This window comes from Zingiber officinale, chromosome 7B, assembly GCF_018446385.1.
Source record: "Zingiber officinale cultivar Zhangliang chromosome 7B, Zo_v1.1, whole genome shotgun sequence".
NCBI classification, from domain to species: Eukaryota; Viridiplantae; Streptophyta; class Magnoliopsida; order Zingiberales; family Zingiberaceae; genus Zingiber; species Zingiber officinale.
This window is the reverse complement of record NC_055999.1, coordinates 23,166,523-23,172,135: the sequence shown is the minus strand read 5'-3', so window position 1 is coordinate 23,172,135 and position 5,613 is coordinate 23,166,523. Positions and strand designations below refer to the sequence as shown.

The window sequence follows — 5,613 nt, the reverse complement described above, 5'->3', positions numbered from 1 at the left end:
CTAATTTTTAGGATTATAAAACAAACCATCTTTCGTTCCTTTAGGATATCCCACAAACAGACAAACTTCTGTACGTAATTCCAACTTGTCAATATCTCCCTTCAGCACATGTGCTGGACTACCCCATATCCGGATATGATTCAAACTAGGCTTTCGCCCATTCCATAATTCCATGGGAGTAGAAGGAACTATTTTAGAAGGTATCATATTCAGAATGTACACTGCTGTTTCCAGTGCATATCCCCAAAACGAATTTGGTAATTCTGAATAACTCATCATCGATCTAACCATTTCCATAAGAGTCCTATTCCTTCGTTCTGCCACACCATTCTATTGGGGTGTACCAGGTGCAGACAATTGGGATTGAATCCCGACTTCTGATAAGTAACTCCTAAACTCTTCAAAGAGGTATTCGCCACCACGGTCAGACCGTAGTGTCTTGATACTTTTACCAAGATGTTTCTTCACATCAGCCCTATATTCCTTGAACTTGTCAAAGCATTCAGACTTGCGGGGCATCAGGTAAATGTATCCATATCTTGAATAATCATCTATAAAAGAGACAAAGTATTCATAACCACCTCCTGCCTGGATAGACATAGGACCACACAAATCAGAATGAACCAGTTCTAACGCATCTTTGGCTCTATACCCCTTGGCCTTAAAAGGTCTCTTGGTCATTTTACCTTCCAAGCAAGATTCACATGTTGGAAAGTTTTCCAACTCTAATGAACCCAAGAGTCCATCGGCTACAAGCCTTTGAATCCTACTTAAGTTAATATGTCTAAGCCTTAGATGCCAAAGATACGTTTGGTTCATTTCCAAAGGTTCTTTTCTCTTATTAGAGTTAGAAGATGTGTTATTAATTTCCATATTTTTCTTTGTGGGAGAAATTGGATTTAAAGTGTATAAATTACCAACCAATGCACCAGAACAGATAATCACCTTATTTCTCTTTATAACGACATTGTTACTAAAAGAAACAGAATATCCATCCAAATACAGTTTAGAAACTGAAATTAAATTCTTTCTAAAACTGGGTACATAAAAACAATTTCTTAAAATTAAATTTCTATTCCTATCTCCTACTGCAACAGCCACCACCTTAGTAGCATTGCCCATGTAGACAGTTATCTCTCCATCAAATAGTCACCGGGTTTCCTGGAACCCCTGCAAAGAATCACAGACATGATCAAGTGCTAGTAGATAACACCGCTAAACATGTTTCAACTACTAGAGCATGAGATATACCTTTATTGTTTTGATTCCTACGAGGACAGCCCGCTTTCCAATGTCCAGGTTGCTTGCAGATGAAGCACTTGCCCTTCGGCTTCTTCATTCTAGCTTTCTATCCTGTTCCCTGAGGTTTATTCACCTTCTTTGCTGAAAAGACCTGTTTCTTCTTCTTCTTGCCTTTCGACTTAGAAGTAGAACCATTTTCAGCATAGTGAATTTGAGAACTATGACGAAATATTCCTTCTGCTGCCTGTAGTTCTGTCAGAAGTTCTGCCAACGTATACTTCAAAACTTCTGGGTAGCATTTAGAGAATTATATCGACCTGGGTTTCCCCATCGATTTCTCCTCCAAGGACTTGTATTTCATTCAGATAAGCCATCATTTTGAGGATATGGTCCCTTACGAGTGTCCCCTCAGACATGGTGGCTGTCATTAGCTTTCTCATTGCCTCTTGCCTGGCAGTCCGACTCTGGTGCCCAAAGAGTTCTTTGAGATTGTTCATTATATCATAAGTTGTTAGTAAATCTTGATGCTAATGTTGCAATACATTTGACATTGATGCCAAAATGTAACACCGCGCCATCTCATTAGCTTTTACCCATTTCTTATGATACTCAACCTCCTCTGGGGTAGAGTCACCATCAGGTGCATCAGGGCAAGCCTCATTCAGTACAAACTTATAGCTTTCAGCAGTAAGAACAATGTCCAGGTTTCTTTTCCAATCAATATAGTTGGGAGCAATAAGTTTGTTCTCTTTCAGTATAATGGCCAGTGGGTTGAAAGTCATCCTAAGAATCACAAAAATAAACTTTGGTCAAGACTCTAAATTAAGAATAATATTGATTCCTCAAACAATATTATTTTAAATTAACCAACACCTCAAATCACCATGAATATTGCATGCCACGTTAGTGTGGACGTATACAAATTCAACATTTGTAAGAGGAGGGTATGACCCATTAAGTTTATTATCTTGTCATCCTAACTTTATGACAAATAAAATTAATAGTTGGTTTCACTTTGGTCACACAAAACAATAGCAGTGACTCCGTTGGAGAGGATACTATTGAATGTGTCTAAGTGTATACCATTACTTGATACTAAGTCCATTAAATAGGATTGTGCCCCTTCAGTTGAAGAAGATCACACGCTCCTAAATAATTTCCTATAACCATCCATTAAGGAAATTTGATCTAGTGATCCGCAACAAACACATCCGTTGTGGAGGGAGGCACTCAGAGCCAACATGCAATCTTGTTGCATCACTTACAAACCAGTAATGGAGACCATGGGATTTATTAAAATCCCTCTCCCACTTAGTTATTTAAAAATGAGGATTTTAACCTATGCTAGCATACATCACATGCACATAAATATCACAGTAAATAAAAACAATAAATTTGGAAATTAATATTTTAACTATTATGGCCTTTTTCTTCACTGTCTTCAGTATGCTCCAACCCTAGCTGCTGCCATCTTTAGCCACCGCCATCGGGTCGAGTTGTCGCATCTATTTTGCTTCTTATTCCATTGCGCCTCTGGTCCTCCAATAGCACCACGCCTCGCAAAGATACGATTCGCGACAAATGTAGAATTTTACAAATATCGATCCTATATTCTATAAAGGAATGTACATGTATTCTAGATCGAACAAAAAAAATAAAATTCTAGAAATAATACAGCTCCTGCTGTATTTGATACATACAATCATGCACACAAAATAATGCCCTTGACATGTCCAAGGGTCCAATCACACACAACATCTATAAGTCATAATAATTGGAGCCTGCAACCAAAGAGTTAGCACATCCTACTATTATCCTGCCTAAATTATGTATGGCATGTGCATAACCTATTTGAATTCTAAACACAAAGAGGCAAACCCTAGCTCTGATACCAATTGTTGGTTAGTCCTAGTAAAATGTACCGGTTCCACTGTACAAAAATTTTTTGTACAAGTGTCGAACCTTTCTTTAAATAACCTATTGTGTTCTTTAGAAGCTAAATTAGGAATCGAAGACAGAACTTAACATCATTGATTCCAAATTTAACTTGTATGTTCTTAATGGTTTATATTCGAATCGCAAGCGGAACTTAACACTATTGATTCAAATCCACCTATGTTATTAATTCCATTAAATATTAATTTCCAAAATTGACTTCCAGGACTGCATGGCGAGGCACATGGCCTTCTTGGATATGGGAGCAACCACCACCGCCTAGACAAAGCCTTTTAAGGAAAGCTAATATTTAATTTCCTTAAATAACTCTAGGTTAACCAAAAAGAACAATCGAATCACAAATTTGAAAAAGAAGAAAACACAAACTCAAAAAATAAATTCGAAAAACTAGATCTAATTTCCTCTTATATTTAGAATTCTTACAAAGAAAATAACTAGTATGATGCGGAAGAAAACTACTAGTTATACCTTCTCTTTGTAAGCTAATGACCTCGAGATCTTCTGCCGTATTCCTCGCCTCGCCTTGGATGTCGTGTGGGCGACGATCCTCCAAGATGAACACCACCCAAAAGCTTCTTCCTCTTCTTCTAAAATCCGGCCACCACCACCACCAAGGAGAAGAGAGCAAAGGGAAAAGGGAGAAGAGAGAGGGGTCGGCCACCAAGAGATCACCAAGCAAAAGAATAAGAGTTGTTTCTCATGAAGCCTCCTCACCCCTTCTTTTATATTACTTGCCCAAGGCAATTAAGGAAAAACTTTTTACAAAAAATAAAATCATCCTCTAGTTTTTCCTTTTCCCTTTTTATTTTTTTTTTCTTTCCTCTTGATTGAATTAATCACCAACATTAATTTTTGTGTAAAATACTAAACAATTAATAATTAAATAATAAGGTTATTTAATTAAATAATCTTATTTATATTTTTAGGAAATTATAGAAATTTTCTGAGAATTAATTAGAGCTCGTATGAGTTAGGTTAAGGGGATCAATTATTGGGCCAAGGAAAAGTCTGTTTAAGTTACCCGATTTAAACGAGGAAATGTTTAATTTCCTTAAATGTTTTACTTTTCCTTTTCTTTAAAAGCTTACCCGTGCCCTAAATCCCCACTCGCGTCATCTTCTTCCCAATCCCGAACCCATCACCGTCGATTTCCTTCCTTCCCCTCTCCCTCACGCGACGCACAGCGTCTTCTCCTCCTCCCCAACTCTGTTGCGCTTTCTCTTTTCCCTCTCCTCCGCTCGTTGAAGCTCGACCCATCGCCGGCCAGCAGCGGAGAGATCGACGGCCGCCTCAGGCCCGATCGCGCCAGCAGTCCGATCCCTCTCGTGCCTCTGCCCTAGTTCGGTCCTCACCCTCTCGCCGGCCACCACCGCCGTCCCCTCTGAGCTGCTCTCCCCGCATGAGTTGCCTTCGACCAAGAGCAAGGATGCGCCGTCACCTCTTTCCCGATCATAGTGGAGGCTATCCATCGCTGAGGTCCATGCCCTAGTTTTGCCATCGCCGCCGCTCTCCCTCACGACCTGGTCATGTTGTCTTGCCGAACGCCGACGCATTGACACCAACCTTCTGCGTGAGATCCTCCAGTGAGGCATCGGATATCGCCATCGCGGGAGGCGACGCTGTCAGCTTGATGATGCTGCCCATCTCCCAATTTCTACCTGTTGTCTCCTGATCTATCATCACTGATGACCAAGCGAATGCCTTCGGTATTCCTTGATCCATTGTCGTTTAATCTTGTTGGATCTATGCTCAAGGTCACCTCTCGATCTCTTCTTCTTTGATCGATTTCTGCTGTGAGTATGTGTTGGGTGTCACCGATCGCTGGAATATCTGATTCTAGCCATTCCCTGGCTTGACGAGGAATTTCTGGCCACAAGAAGGTATGATTGCCTCCTTACTTTCCCTTGCTCTGTTCTTGTTCAATTTCTGATCGATGAGTGGAGAATTTCTGCTAGGGTTAAGACTGGATAGGGCCACCAATTTTGGTAGAGGTCATCTATTTCCTGTCTCTCACAGTTGCAATTAGAGAGGAAGTTACTTTGGATTTAGATTAAGGTAAGGTATGTTCAGTACCTAATTAATAGAGAATTTGTTCTGTTGCTGCATTGGATTGATTCTTGGAAGGAATTGAGTCTTTGCTAGGGTTGATTTCAACAGAACAATGTTTGGCGGAGGGATAAGCATCTAATCGTTGTTCGCACATCAGGGATGTTGATTCGAGACGAGTGTCTTGACGTGAGATCCTTTGGATACGATTTCCATTTTTGAGGCGGGTACTTCTTGCTTTGCTTTCTTTTAGTACTTTGACCTTAGTGCATGAATCATTTTGGATAAGGACTGTTTACCTTGACTCCATTCTTATTTTTCTTGTGCTTGATACTTCCACGCAATCTTTGAGAAATTCGTTCCATATCT

At 39.9% G+C, this 5,613-nt stretch overlaps 1 long non-coding RNA gene across 1 annotated transcript; it reads left to right on the top strand.

The window, feature by feature from the left end:
- The first annotated feature begins 4,287 nt into the window (after positions 1 to 4,287).
- LOC122005543 lies at positions 4,288 to 5,303 on the top strand. The gene is made up of 2 exons (XR_006118418.1): positions 4,288 to 5,078; positions 5,154 to 5,303. It is a non-coding gene; the product is annotated as an uncharacterized LOC122005543 (long non-coding RNA).
- Positions 5,304 to 5,613: the final 310 nt, after the last annotated feature.